Genomic DNA, 16566 nt, shown 5'->3' on the forward strand with positions numbered 1-16566 from the left:
TTGATACAGGGCAGAATTAAAGAACTAAACAGTCTGGGCAGACGTAATTTCCCTTCACGTCTCAGGGAGAATTTCCCTCCTAGATACATGTTTGACCACCCCACATTTGCTTCTCTATGTATTTTCTCTTAATACCTTAATATAATGTGGTTTTACTGGAAAAAATGTTGTAAATAAGTGCTATTGGTTGTATTATTCATCATTATAGTACCTTAGAAACCAGTCAGAAAAAAAGAGTGCCACAGCCACATTATGCTGAGCACGGTCAAGAACTTGCTGTTTCAGACTGTTGGCAAGGAAGAAGTCTCCTATGAGGACGCAACCTGTGAAGGCAGGCGGTTTGCCACAGTGGAACTGACAGATAAGCCTGTGGATGAGGCTCTATGGGAAGCATTGCCCAAAGCCATGAAGTACGTGGGAGGCCCCCAGGACAAGGGAGTCGGGATGGGGATGACAGTTCCTATCTCCTTTGTTGTATTTCTCAGTGAGGATGGTTCTCTACAGAAGAAATTTAAGAAGTCCGGTTCTGGATTCCAAACCAGTTTCAGAGCCACCTGCCAGTTTGCATCGATGAAAGCATTAAGATGGAGAGGGAACACATCTATTCCCTGCAGTTTGGTGGCTACACCGAGCAAGCAGACTGCACAGCTCATGCCGCCCAGCTACGGACCACCTGGAGGGCACAGCCACGTGCCAGAGTGACATCTACTTTTGCACTGGGTAGGACTCTCCCATGAAGCCATACGGGCATCACAATGAGGTCTGGCGGTGAAAGCAAGAATAATTCACTGACCCAGAACTTCCTGGATGTGTGCTTCTGTGTCCACTTCCTCAGGGGAGAAGGAGGAAGCAAAGTTTGCAACTGTATCTCCAGCTTAACCAAGTCTTCTTCAAAGCTGGTTCAAGTTAGTTGTCTGAAATGAGCATAGTCCATCTATGCTCTCCTTCTTGTGGTGGGTAATACAGCTAAGATGGGCAGCATCCCTCCGACCAGAAAAAATCCAGCAACATTTTTCCAGCTAGCTGGGTCGCTAAAAATGGATGTTTTAAAAATTACTGAATGTGTATTTTTGTCATTGAGGGAAAAATGTGGTTTGTGCATGATCTTTCATCTGTGATTCTTATAAGGCCTTTGTCTAAAAACAAACAGATCTTTGACTTAAAAAGAAAAAAGAATTGGATATTTTCCTTATAGGGACAACTGGATATGATGGAGTAGTTCAAAGCACTTCTGCAATATTTAACTCAGTGCTGACTGTATATGCAACACTGTTAAGACCTAAAGGAAGATTATAAAGGTGATTATACACAAAATACTGTCCTCAAGAAGCTTCGTGTTTCCTGAGGTTCCAGAAGAAGCAGGCATAGGATTGTATTCAACACAAGGTGCACAGTGTAAAGTGCCAAAATTTCTATAAAGACTAAGTGCTTTGGCAGTGCCTGAAACGGAAAAAAGATTAATTTTTACTGAGATGACTGGATCTGACTTAATGATGTAAGTGACATTTGACCTGAGTCGAAGACAGTGGAAGATTTGATTAGCCAGAAATAGGGAAAGAGGTCACCCCAGGCTAAGGGAGAAATACGAGGTGGAGCAGTGTCCACAGGGCGTGACCTTTTTGGAGAAAGGCAGCTAGAACAGAGCTGAGGTTACATAGGTCTTCTGTAAGAAAAGTGATTCATATGGGAGATGAGGTTCAAAGGACAGATTGGGATCAGACTGTGAAGTCACAGATACCATGTGAAGAAATTTTTATGACCACAGCAAGGGACAATAAGAAACATTTTTTTTTGTTTTGTTATTCTTTTAAAATGATCAGGATTTAGTTGTAGCTATTCTACCATCTCTAGGACATTAGGAAACACAAACTGTTTTAGCCTCAATCTCCTATACAATAAAATGATACCTATTAACTATGTGGTGTGTTTTTTGTTTTTTATGATTTACTCTATGCCAGGCTTTGTTCTGGAGCTGGTGATATAGCAGTGAAAGAAAGAAAAAAAAACTCCATACTTGTATGCACATTAAATTTTTGAGGAAAATCAAGTAATAAACCCATACACAGTATGTAACATGGAGAGAAATTCCACAAAGGGAACGACAGCAGAATTAGGGGGGTGGGTAGAATGATGGAGGCCATGATTTTAAATAAGGTGTTAGGGTAGGTCTGAAGAGGAGATTGCTGATCAGGTTCCCAAGTGGTTTTGTGGTGTTCAGAGTCCAGGCAGACGAGACAGCAAGTGCAAACCAGCTGAGAATGAAGTGTGCAGCAGTAAAGTGGTCGAATTTCAGCTATTTGGAAGGTATAGGCTACAGTATTTTCATACAGATCAAATGTGAGATGTGAAAAGTAGTCTGGGATGACTGATGGGTTTTTGGCCTGAGCATCCAAAGAAACGAAGGTGTCCAATGAAAGCACACTTGACTCAAAGGTGTCAGAACACAGGAGGAGGAACTGGTGAGGAATAGAATCTGGAGTTTTATTGGAGGCTCTTTAGACATACACATGGAGATTTCAAGCTGTCTTACTCGCCGTTTCTCTGGACTGATCTCATACTCTGTCAAGCTCATATACCATCTGTGCACTCACTGATGGTTCCTAATGTGTGTACCCAACTTTAACTTTACCTTGAACTAAAGATACTCATCCTTTGAGTTTGGGAGTGTAGGAGATCAGTCCCAGAGAAACAGAGAACAGAAAATAAGACTGAGTACAGAACCTCTGAGTTTTATCATGCATTAGTGTTGAGACAATGAGGGTCTGATATTAACACCTGAGGAAGAATGATGAAGAAATAAAGAGTATTCTGGAAGGAAGGTAGAGAAAGCACATCAAGAAGGAAGGAGTGATCAATGAGGGCATGTGCAACCAATAACTCAAAGAATAACTCAAGGAAAACTCAGAACTTACTAGATTGAACAACATGGAGGCCTTGGTGAAAGCAATCAGGGCAGTTTGAGGAAGAATGGTAATATGGTAGGCTTAAAATCTTTCCTACTAAAAGTTCCTTATACCATAAGACTTTAGTAAAACACCCAAAATATTAACAAAAAAATTTAGCTTTTTAAACATTAAAAAACTTTTTTAAACATTGCTGAAGAATGTGAAGGAAATTTTTGAAGGCCAAACCAAAAAAACATAAAGGGAATTATTATTTCTATGACATGCTGCCACATAGCAAACAGCATACCAAGCCTAAAATTATTTTTATTTGCCAATAGCATTATTTGTAACTGCCAAAAACAGATAGGAGTAACAAAAAATCTAGGCCATAAAATTGCCTGGAGCTGGATTAAAGACCCTACTATAACACTGGGAATCTAGCAGAGAGCTAAATCGTCAATGAAAAGGTGATGTAAGACACGTGCGCATGCGCGCGTACACACACACACACACACACACACACACACACGAAAAAAAACTTATTTGTTACAAGTTTGGCTCTAGTCAGGAGAAAATATACTAAGTACTTTTAGATCACAAGTCTTAGTTCACACGTTTTGAGGCCTAAATACATTTTTCAGAGTTTCTATCCTCAGTCTTACTTGGTTTCTAATTAAATCCTCAATTGGAAATGTTTTCAAATATCCAGAAGCAAAGGAATTATGCTCATCTGGGGCCACAAAGAATTCTTGTAAATTTCCAAATACAAAAAAATAAATAGATAAGGGAAAAAGACACCATAAATGTAAGTCAGCCAAAAAAAAAAAAAAAAGTAACAAAATGAGAGTGGAGATGCTATCCTATGGGATGTTTACAGAAATTCTCACAATAAGGCAGCTTTCCACCCAGGCTTCAGACTAAATATTTTATTTGGGCCTATTATCCAGTTTAATTTTTTTCTTCGGCTACATAAAATCTTTTAAACTCTTAGGTTGAGTATTCAAGTTCAGTTATTACACTTTACAACTTTTTAAGTATAACCCATTTGATTTCTAACTTTTTTTTTTTTTTGAGAGAGAGACAGAGAGAGATTAAACACATGAACAGGGGAGAGGGAGAGGAGACAGAGAATCCCAAGCAACCTCCATGCAGATACTGACACGGGGCTTGATCTCACAACTGTGAGACTATGACCTGAGGTGAAATCAAGTCAGCTCAACTGACTGAGCCACCCAGGTGACCTTTAACCCATTTGACTTTAAACATTTTTTACTTCTGTAAAATTCTCTCAAAGTATTTTCTGTTTTCTCAAAAATTTTTAACATTTTAATGAATTACTAACAGTGTCTTATTAAACCAATCTTGATCTTCAGGTATCTTTGTTGTGTTTTTATTTTTGGCTTTTGATATCCATCTTTACCTGTGGATATTCCAGGTAAGTTTGATTTAATTCCAGATGTGTTTAAAATATTGCAGAGAAATTTTAAAGACCTGAGTCATCTTCTCTAAAGGGAATTTTTGTTTTTAATATGCATTTAGGGGAGGGGCAAATGTCAATCTGAGTAGAGTTTAAATTGATTTGTAGCTAGGCTTATCTATTTGTTATTCCTTCTCTTCCTTACATTCTCTACCACTTTCAAAGTATTTACCAAGACCTCTCATCTTAGCTCTGCAATCCAGTTTTGTTCCTTATTCCTGTAGGATGCTCTGAAGATTTCAGCCACTAAACCTCCCACTTTCCATACCCCACCTAACTTCTCAAACTTATGACTCCTGATTAATGCCTAGAAGGCAGGCCTAGAATATTAGGTTCTTTGTTCTTAAAAAACACTCTCCCTTGTTAACATTTGAATTTCTTCACACATTACTTTAAAATGTTTCTATATTTTTTGTGTTTTTCTTCTCTGTAAAGGAACTGCTCTAAAATATAAGCCAAGATAGGAAACGATCAAAATCCTAGAGGAGAACACAGGCAGCAACTTATTAGGAATGTCTCCAGAGTCAAGAGAAACAAAAGCAAAATGAACTATTGGGACTTCATCAAGATAAAAAGCTTCTGCACAGCAAAGCAAACTATCAACTAAAAGACAGTCTATAGAATGGAAGAAGTTATTTGCAAATTACATATGTGATCTAGGGTTAGTATTCAAAATCTATCAAGTATTTATCAAACTCAATACCCCAAAAACAAATGACCCAGTTAAGAAATGGGCAGAAGAGGGGCGCCTGGGTGGCTCAGTCAGTTGAGCATCCAACTTTGACTTAAGTCATCATCTTGCAGTGAGTTCGAGCCCTGCATTGGGCTCTGTGCTGACAGCCTGGAGCCTGTTTCAGATTCTGTGTCTCCCTCTCTCTGCCCCTCCCCCACTCATGCTCTGTCAAAAATAAACAGAAAAAAATTTAAGAAATGGGCAGAAGACATGAGTAGACATTTTTCCAAAGACAACATCCAGATGGCCAACAGACACAGGAAAAGATGAACATCACTCATCATCAGGAAGATACAAATCAAAAACACGATGAGATACCACCTTGCACCTGTCAAGATGGCCAAAATTAACAACTCAGGAAACAACAGATGTTGGTGAGGATACAGAGAAACGGGAACCCTCTTACACTGTTAGTGGCAATTCAAAGTGGTACAGCCACTCTGGAGAACAGTATGGAGGTTCCTCAAAAAGTTAAAAGTAGAACTACCCTATGATCCAGCAGTTGCACTATTAGGTATTTACTGTAAAGATCTAAAAATACTGATTCAAAGGACACACACACACCCGAATGTTTATAGCAGCATTAACAATAGCCAAGTCATGGAAAGACCCTAAACGTCCATCAATTGATGAATGGATAAAGAAAAAATAGCATATACACACACAATGGAATATTATTCAACCATCAAAAATTGTGAAATTCAGCCATTTGCAACATGGAGAGTATTATATGCTCAGCAAAACAAATGAGAAAAACACATTGTTTCACTAACATGTAATTTAAGAAACAAATGAACATAGGAAAAGGGAGAAAAAAAAGCAAATCATAAGAGACTCAACTATAGAGAACAAATTGAGGGTTTCTGGAGGGAAGGTGGGTAGGGAATAGGTGATGGATATTAAGGATGGCACTTATTGTGTTGAGCACCGGGTGTTATATCTAAGTGATTAATCACTAAATTCTACTCCTGAACTGAAAACAAATGAAAAATAAAAACAAAACAATTAAGTAAAAAAAATAAATAAGCCAGTCTATGCCCACAAATAGAAAGCCCAAAGATAAAGTTTTACCTCTAGGAAGACAACCAGAAATGTAATTGTGAAAAATTTACAGAGAAATTCAGATATTCCATTGATGCTCTCCTCTGTGGCCAACCTTGGTATCGGCATTCATTGTATTATTTTTATGCCGGACACACACATATTAGTACTACATAATGTGTAACATGGATCCTGTATTTTAACAGGAAAAAGGTGGAGAGTTAAAGAAATGGGAATCAGCAAGTACAGACAAGGTTTTTTATTTCATTTCAAAGGGGAAATTGAGAACTTGGACATTGCTTACAAGGATTTAAAACAGAAAGAGCCTCTTTTAAGACACGGTCTACAATCCAGAATGTCTCCACGCTGACATGGGGTGGTATGAAGATTGCATTAATCCATCATGTAAAAAACAAAGCAAACCATGAATACTTTTTTTTTTTTAACGTTTATTTATATTTGAGGCAGGGAGAGACAGAGCATGAATGGGGGAGGGTCAGAGAGAGGGAGACACAGAATCTGAAAAAGGCTCCAGGCTCTGAGCTGTCAGCACAGAGCCCGACACGGGGTTCGAACTCACAGACTGTAAGATCATGACCTGAGCCAAAGTCGGATGCTTAACCGACTGAGCCACCCAGGCGCCCCAAACCATGAATACTTATAACAAGAGTATGTATTTAAGTTTCTTTCTAGACTTATTATTTAAAAATTCTAGTTGTAGGGAGAAGAGATGGTAAGGAAAGCAGGAAAAGGGTCTTGGAAAATAGAAAGATGAGGTGAGGGAAAGTGGGAAGTTCATAACAATTCTTGGATTTCTAAGCTCCATAACTGAAAGGAAAGCAAGACAGCCCTTTATGTATTAGAAAAGGTAATGTCAGTTTACCATATTAACACCTAGTTCCAGGTCCCAATAAGGAAAGTAATAGTCTGCTTGGGAAATTACTTTGATATGGTGTGTAAGTTGGTATTGATGTCCATCATACCTACGATTATCCTATGCTATGGCAATATGGTAATTTTAACGGGCAGGCTGCTAGATAAACTTACATTCTACTTGAATTCAATATACCACTTAATCCTGAGCTATTTAAGGGTCAGCTAGCAGCAAAATACTTTTTTTTTTTTTTTTTTGCCATACTTAAGTGTCCTAATTTCTTTCTCTTAAAGAGTACAATTATCCAAAATTGGTGTTCAGATAGAGAATAGACAGAGCAAAATAGACAAAATTCACATAATCCACAGGGGATGTTATCTCACTGGGATTGCTAGTTTGCATTAACTTGGTAAATTTGGATGCCAAGAGCAACGCAGCTCTGCCTGAATTGGGGAATATTTGTCAGTTAATTATTCAGTGCTGTTCTGAATAGTCCCCTAGGTATAAAACTGGAACTTCTGTCAGAGAGAAAGTTAAGTAGTTATGAAAATATGAGAAATTATGGGAGGATAAATTACATTTCACCTGACATTAAACTGTTGATCAACTATCAATACTAATGTTTTCCTAAAGGGGAGAAAACCTTACAATAAAGAATGTTTTTAAGAAAAATTACCTTACTATAAAATGTGCCATATCCCATTTGTGTTTCACTGTATTCTAGAGCTATCAGTCTTATGAAGCAATAAATTTCTGTTGTATACTCCATGAGCTCCTGTGATAACATTTTATATTGCTTGTCTGCTGCCTGAAGGAGGAGGGTAAAATATTATTTCAAGGTGCATTTTGCATCCAAGGAGACTAGACCTGTTTATTACAGTAGTCCTATTTGTTACTCTAGGGCAATGGTTATTAGATATGAAACAAAATGAGAAGGATTGGTTTCTCTTCCCCAAGGAAAGGAGAGACGAATACACGAAAGAAGGAAAAATGGGAGGGGAAGATAAACCAGTCAAATCTTGGGAGGTGGACACTAAGTGGGTGATTGTCTATTGAGGCAATCTGCCCCTTAAGAGGTGACTGGCTGAAATGCCTTAATATCAACAAGCAATATTAAATACTTGCTCTGAGACGAGGGCTGTAATTCTAACCATGTCACCCTCAAATATTCACTATTCCTGCAGACATGGTGGTTTTGTTCATGTGGCCCATGAGGAGGTGGTTAGGTGACATGTTTGATGTTCAGGTTTGAGTTGTGTTTTCTCAAAATTCATAGGTTGAAGTTCTAACCCCTGGCACTTCATAAAGTAACCTGATTTATTAAGAGGGTCATTGCAGATATGATTAAGTAGGGTAAGCCTCTAATCCAGTATGTCTGGCATGAAGACGCCTATAGAGAGAAGATATTAAGATAGAAAAAGAACACCACCTGCAAAGAACACCCAAAATTGCTAGCAGTTTACCAGAAGCTGGAAGACAGGCATGGAACAAATTTTCCCCCCAAAACTCTGTAAAGGAACCAATCCTCACACAATTTGATCTTAGACTTTTAGCCTCCAAAACTGTGACACAATAAATTCTACCAACTACCCAGTTGGTGATACTTTGTTATTGTAATGCTAGCACACTATTTTTTTTAACATGGTGAAAAAAAAATAAGCATGAAAGGAATCTGTTCTTCAGAAGTGGAATCACCTGGTAATTTCAGGTCCTCTAACAGATGGGATTTGATGTGTAAAATTTTATTGGGGGAAAGACCTATGGAAGAAAAAGGGGGTGAGGTGGGGAGAGTTAACTACATGCAAGTCTAACTCCTATGAAAATAGAGTGGGGAGGAAAGAAGGACTGGGTGAAGGAGTCTTGGAATAGAGCATATTTCTAAGCAAGGTTAAGATAGGTTAGCAGAGAATCTTCTACCTTAAGTTACATATCACGGGAGTCCCAGGTCTTGCAGTAGTAAGCTTTCATGGAATCCCTGTTGTGCTTACTCACAGAGAAGCCTGAGGACAGTGTGACCTCAATACAAATGCAACAGTGGATAGATAAGGGTGGCAGTTGGGCTGTCCGTTAACTATGTTCCCCACAGCGTGATATCTGAGCGACACAGTTCCCTGGTTGCCACACTGGAGGATCTGAAGATCCCTTAGAATATTTCTTGAAAGTCAGCTGGAAGTTATCTGTTTATGGTACCACAGCTATCATGGTGATATCTTTTTGATCAGGAGATGGCAAACAATGGCCTATGGCCCAAACCCAGCTACTGTTCTCTTTTTGTATGACCTTTGGACTAACACTGGTTTTTAAAGAGTAAAGAAAAAAAAAAAAGGAAATGAAAAAGAGGAAGAGAAGACCCAAGAGACTATATGTGACCCACAAAACCCAAGATACTTAATATCTGGTTCTTTACAATATCTGGTTCTAAAAAAAAAATAGCTGACCTTTATTTTAGAAGTTACCAACAGCCATTAGTATTGGGGTTCCACACATATCAGGTTGGCCTGTTTCAGCCAGTTATCCCTAGACCACCTAGGTCTATGGAAGTAAGCCAAGTTGGGCATGATTCAGTGAGGTGGAGCAGGTAGGTTGTATTCTTTAAAAGGAAGGGATATGGAATCATTAGGCACAACATATCTGCCTTCTGGCAGTCACATATTAGTTCAGGTTTCACGTCATTTTCTCATTTCCAGATAAGAATTTTCATGTTCTGTATGATAGGTATGGCCAGTTCACAGCCACTGACCTACTGAGAAGCGGGTGATGGTGGCCAGTGGTCTATCATCCAACCTTACCCACTGGATGTCAACCTATGCTAAATTCAAGCCAGTTCATCTTTATAGTCCTTTTAGATCTCAGAAAAATTAACGTGTGATATTTTTTTTGAGAAAGAAAGGGTATGCACATAGGTGAGGGGCAGAGAGAAAGGAAGAGAGGGAATCCCAAGCAGTCCCTGCACTGTCAGTGAAGAGCCTGACACGTGCTCGATCTAACGAAATGTGAGCCCAAATCCAGAATCAGATGCTTAAATGACTGAGACACTGAGGTGCCCCAATGTATGCTATTTAAAATTTGAAAGTTGGCTGATGAAATCATCTTTGAAAATACCTACACCAGCAAGAATTTTTTTTATAATTTTTAGATCTAGGTAAATATTGAATCAACCATTTTAAAGTTATTAGCAAAGGAACAGATGTGTAGTTTTTTTTTTGTTTTTTTTTTTGTTTTTTTTTTTTTTTTTTTTTTTTTTTTTTTTTTTTTTTTACTATGAGTGAAGTGTAGGAGGTGGCTTTTGAGAAAAGGAGCATTATGTATTAAAAGGATCAGTCAAGCTGCTGGAATGTGAATACACTATATAAGGGAATATAGAAAGTCCAGAAATAGACCCAAGTGCACATATGCAGCCTATATGTAAGTAGTCACTAAACCTATTCAGTATCAACCATCACTTTCTTGTCCTACCAGCTTTAGGCTCCGTTCATTTTACCTTCTTTTACTCTTTCTTCATGTGACTTCCAGGAGAGGGAAAGAATGAACAAATGGTATAGGAATAATTGGCTAACCATTATAAAAGATCTTATTCATTTTCTTATATGTAAAAAAAACCAAAAAACAAAAAAAAAAAGAAAACAGGACTTGACTATTACATAAAATATCCATAGAAATTGAGAACATTTCAGGGGCGCCTGGGTGGCGCAGTCGGTTAAGCGTCCGACTTCAGCCAGGTCACGATCTCGCGGTCCGTGAGTTCGAGCCCCGCGTCAGGCTCCGGGCTGATGGCTCGGAGCCTGGAGCCTGTTTCCGATTCTGTGTCTCCCTCTCTCTCTGCCCCTCCCCCGTTCATGCTCTGTCTCTCTCTGTCCCAAAAATAAATAAAAAACGTTGAAAAAAAAAAATTTTAAAAAAAAAGAAATTGAGAACATTTCAAATGCAAGAATGGAAAGTTACAAAAACAGTTCCGAATTAAGTGTACAGGTGCTCCCAATAATCAAGTATTTCAGGTCTGTTTCAAGAAATGAATTAGGCACTTAGCATGTATCAATGAAGAGAATAAACCACAAAATAGACCAATTGTGCAATTTATTTCTAGGGAGAGATCATAAAATAAGCCTAATTATAAACATTATTTACCATTTTAGGTAAGTACACAGGGATCATGAGTGGTGGGGTAGGAGGAGGGGCTTTGCAGAATTAGGAACTGTGGTCTGGGTAAGCTGGGTTGAAAAAGTGAGATGTAAGGAAGGACAGAAGAAATTTAGGCTAGTAGATAATTGGGGAGGGAGTGTCCTGGGTAAAGAAAATAATAGAGTTATGTACTATGGTAAACCATGTGCTAAGTACTGTAGGAAAGTGAGGATGGTCCATGTGGCTGGAGCATGGTGAGTAGACCATGATTCCTGGTCTCAAGAGAAGGTCAGTGAGGTAAGTAGGTTCGACAATGATTAGCCTTGGTGGTATTGTACAGAACTGTGATTTTTACTAGAAGTAAAATGCAGAGCAGGTGTTAGGTGTTTACAACAGAGAAAAGATCTCACACAACATTTATTTTAGGAAAATTACTCCATAAATCTCTTATAGATACCTCATAAGTGGAATCATGCAATGTTTGCCCATCCATGACAGACTTAATTTCAGTAGTATGTCGTCTTGTAGGTTCATCCACATTCTTGCAAATGTCAGGATCCCCCCCTTTATATATGTTTTCTTTATCCATTTATCTAAACGGATCTAAATCTAAAGCTATTTAGATTATTTCCACATCTTGGCTATTATAAATAATGCTGTATTGGAACACAGGAAGGCAGACAGCTCTTCAAGATCCTGATTTCCATTCTTTTGGATATATACACCCCACATGTCTCACCTATTTAAGAACATCACTTTTAGGATCTAGTGTTCCTGAAAGGGGAGGGGGGGGGCCTGGATTTACTTAAATTTGGTAAGATCTGGTAACAGGTGGGAAAAACAAGGGGCAAAAGTTGATGGATGGGGAAGTTTTGTTGATAGGAATATGTGAAGTTCTCTGCTGATGGCTTTTATATTGACATAGAAAATAATCCTAATATATTAAGGGTTACAAATGGTATGTGGGTAACCCTGTTTACTGTGTCTGAAAGTGATTTTTGAGGATGAGCACTAAGTTTCTAACACTAGAAAGGACTCTGGTTAGTCTGAGCCCAGGAATCGGAAGAAAAAAAAAAGGCTCTAACAATTCAAATCCAAGATTTTCTTCTTCAAATGCAAGATTATTAAAGGTGTAAATCAAAGGTCAAAATAAGTGCCAAACTGAACATTCATCTGAAGACAACATTAGGAGAGAATATTTGGGGGAACCCCAAAGTCTATCTTTGCTTATTGGTCTTTAATGCTGTCTTTAAAATAAGGGTTTGAGAATGGAGTATTGGAGAATAGAGGCTACAAAGGCACACAAAGTCTTTCATTCCTCACACAGGTTTGTATTCAGTACAAATGATTACACTGGTTGTTGCAGACCGGGATGTCGAACTCTCGAATTCGAACGTATTTTGTTTGCTGAGATACAGGCACCAAATGACTTACAATGATTCTAGATAGCTCCTATTTAATGTTCTTTAATAAACCCTTACAGATTTCTAATTGAGTTCATGACTTGTCCAAAGATTAAGTACAAGGGTGTTTTTTAAAGTTTGAAATAATTTCATAACTTGAAAGATGTGGTTTATAAAAAAAGATTTTATAATTAAAAAGTTAATTGAAATCATAATTCTGAATTAGAACAAAGACTACTTATAAATTACTATAAAGTTAAAAATGAGTATTTTCAAAACATTCAAATGCATTGAACATTTCAAAACATTCATTCTTTGTAAATACGTTGCTCTGCAAACATAGTTACTATTTTGTGGGGCAAAATCTTGACCCACATGGATATAAAGAGAAGTTGCTTTTTAAGATTTCAATTTTCCTTCATGTTGCTTTTGAATATTTTATTCTAGATGTTTGATTTAGCTATTGAAGACTCCTAATTGCTTAACTTTGAAAAATAGTGATTAAAGACGTTTACTTTTAAATATATCTTTTTAATATGCCTCTGCATTTTTTATGCACACCTTGTGACCAAGAGCAAGCCACTTCTCATCCAGCAACTTCAAGTCCTCATTTGAAAAAGTTGTTTCAGACTACCCATAAAGTACCTTCCAACTTTAAAGCATAATGATTCTATGTGTACTTATTCACAAGTATTTCTGAACTTTTCTGAACTTGTGAAACTTAAGAGCAAGGGCTGGGGATTTTCTAGTTCATGCTTAGTTTCCATTTTGCCAGAAAAGGCTTAAAATATTGAATAAGAATTAAAACTAAAGAATTATTAATTTATATGAGATTAGTTTATATATCCATACAACTTTCTGGAAGATTAAACAGAGCAGAATATAAGTAAATTTTAATTAAAAATCTGTTAAAATATTTTAAAATATGGTCACTTATAAATGATATATATATACGTAAAAGGTAGTTAAATTTAGCCATATTATCTATTATGTCATCAAGGAAAATTTGTGGGTTATTGATGCTATCTGTACCCAAATGACAGAATTCACGCTTGTAGAAACACAAACGAGTTGTGAAAAATGTAGGTTATAGAAACCTATGATCTTGAAACATTGTCTGCATTTAGTAATGCTTCCTGGTACTTTGGAGTATCAGAGAACATGTTCAAATTTTTTTGTCCTTGTTTGACAAAAAGGAAGAATACCAAATACATAGGATTATGGTAAGGAGTAAATATACAAACTCTTTATGATAAATGGTAAGTATTACTTCAGGTTGAACTAGACACATTTCTCCGAGTGCAGATAAGCCATTGTTTGAAAGTTGGTCCACAAAATGTAAAAAAATTATGATTCTTAAGTGGCTAGATTTACCTTTGTGCAAATTACTTTTAAGTCTGTAACTGCTTAAAATATGTATTTTCTCTTTTGCTTTATTTCTTCCTTTTCCTTCACATTGCCTTCTCCCATCCTTCATTTTTGTTGGTTTGTTTAATAAAGTGTTTGGAGATATTCTATTAGCCAGGGTTCTTCAGTGAAGCAGAACCAACTGGGGGTGTATATGTATGGATTGTGTGTGTGTGTGTGTGTGTGTGTGTGTGTGTGTGTGTGTGTGTGTATGTATGTACATGTGTGTATGTATGTATTTGAGATTTTGAGGAATTGGCTCATGCCATTGTGGAGGCTGGCAACTCCAAAATTTGCAGTGGAGGCCAAAGGCAGGAGCCCCAGGAAGAGTGGATGCACTTTAAGCCTGAAGGTCATTTGTGGGCAGAATTCCCTTGGGAAGCCACTTTTTGGTTCTGCTGAGGCCTTCAACAGATTGGTGGAGCCCTACCCAAATTATGAAGATTAATCTGCTTTATTCAAAATCCAATTTAAATGTCAATCTCATCAAAGAGCCTCAAACACAGAACAATGTTTGACCACACATGTGGGCACCATGGCCCAACAAAATTGACCCATAAAATTAACCACCCCCCTTTCGAAATTGGTATTCTTTGCAGAACACTTGAATACAATGACAGCATAGAATTCACCCTGTAGGCCATGAGACACAAACACAAAGCATCAGCTTTCAGATGGTGCTTATCAGATATGGTAAAAAAAACCAAAGCAAATATGGGGGAGGAGAGAGTTCAGTCTTCTCTGAATGTACAGGAACTATTGAGCTGTGAAGATCTCAGGCAGTAATTCATCACAATCTTGTATTTTAGAACAGAAGTATTACGTTTGTAATATAATGGCTTTATAGTTCTGTTTATCATGGAGAACACTTATAAAAATATGAAAGATAAGTTACATGCATTGAAAACATCTATAGTTTTATTACCCATATTATATAATCTAGAATGACTAGTCAGAAGATTAGAAAAAGTAGTAAACACTAGTAATTTGTAGGATTAGCTTTGTGGATTGAGCAGCTCTTGATAACTGAAATTTAACTTATGAGTATTTCCAAAGAAATGCCTTTAGAGCCTAAAACAGAAATAGAATTACTGTATTAACAGAAAGAATACTATTTTGAAGGAAATATTAAGTGTCTAGCTCCAGAAATTACTTCTAGTTATTTACCAGGTAGAGATTTCACATTAAATTCATTTATGTACTAATGCTTTGGCCTTGCACAACCCCCAAGCTGTTGGGCCGGCATTGATCACCCAATAACTGTGCTAAGCAGTTACTGTGGCTGCAGGAGTGACACAGAACATGCTCTGATCCCATTAAATTGGAGAGTAGATTCTAGTTCCAAGTTTTAGTTTGGATGGATTCCAAGCAGGAAAGAACTTTGAGATTGCTCTCATCATTTCAGACTAAAGAAAATGCCAATGCTGATGGAGGGAAGTAGCAAGGAAAAAAAAAAAAAAAAAAAAAAAAAAAGGAATGCACAACAATATTGCACTATTTAGAGAAAGAACTCACTACCTCACCATCCTTGCCTCTGAGGACAGTGACAAAGACTTAAGAACTCTCTACATAGAACTTAAAGGACTTGGAAAAGTAAAAGTGTACGTTCCAGAACAGACCAGAGAATGGGAGACAAGAGCAATGTGGGGCCCAGAGAACAAGCTGAAGAACAGAATTTATCATCTTAGCCACAATAATTAAGGGTTTTTGATATGGGGTACCCTGGGTCCCATCTCCCCTATCCCAAATTAATATGTTCAAGTCCTAACACCCAGTACTTCAGAATGTGACTGTATTTGGAAATGGCGTCATTACAGGTAATGCAGATAAAATGAGGTCATATCTAGGTGGGCCCTGGTAGGACTGGTATCATTATAAGAGGAAGATTAGTACACAATGTGTATACATGTGAAGACAGAGTAAGAAGGCAGTGACCCGCAGGCCATGGATAGAGGGCTCAAATGAAACCAACCCATTTAACACCTTGGATTCCATCAACTAGAGCTGGAAAAAATGCATTTCTGTTGTATAAGCCACCCTGTCTGGTATTTCATCAGGACAACTCTCATAAGCTAGTAGTTTTACTATTAGCTGCTTGGTTAGAATTCATTAGACACATAGCACAGAATGAAATACTGTAGGACACATTTTCTGTTAGTGTCGACAGTTCATTAAAATTATTTTTCATTAGGAGAGACTGAGTGGCTCAGTTGGTTAAGCATCCGACTCGATTTTGTCTCCGGTCATGATCTCTCGGTTCCTGAGATCAAACACCACTGTTGGGCTCTGAGCTGATAGTGTGCAGCCTGCTTTGGATTCTCTGTCTCCTGATCTCTCTGCCCCTCCCCCACTCACATGCACACGTGTGTGCACTCTAACATTTTTAAAAATTTAGAATTGAAAAAAAGTTCTCATAAAAATGGAGGTTATTTTTTCATTTTATATTTATTAAGGGTCAAGTTAAATAAGAGTTTTTAAGTAACAGTTTTCACATATTTATAGATTCTGAATTGCATGGCCAATTGTGTTTGCTTCAAGATTTTGAGATCAAGAATAAAATAGACCAGAAAATAAATATGGATCCTTTGGTGGTTCCTATTTGGGTATGCCATTTTCTTTTTTTTTTT

The 16566-nt window shown here is 37.5% G+C and overlaps 1 pseudogene; it reads left to right on the forward strand.

The window, feature by feature from the left end:
* Nucleotides 1–252: 252 nt before the first annotated feature.
* Nucleotides 253–772, forward strand: LOC132680543 (heme-binding protein 1 pseudogene; annotated as a pseudogene).
* The last annotated feature ends 15794 nt before the right edge of the window (nucleotides 773–16566 follow it).

This window comes from Panthera onca, chromosome A1 (genome assembly GCF_046562875.1).
Source record: "Panthera onca isolate mPanOnc1 chromosome A1, mPanOnc1 haplotype 2, whole genome shotgun sequence".
Classification (NCBI taxonomy): Eukaryota; Metazoa; Chordata; class Mammalia; order Carnivora; family Felidae; genus Panthera; species Panthera onca.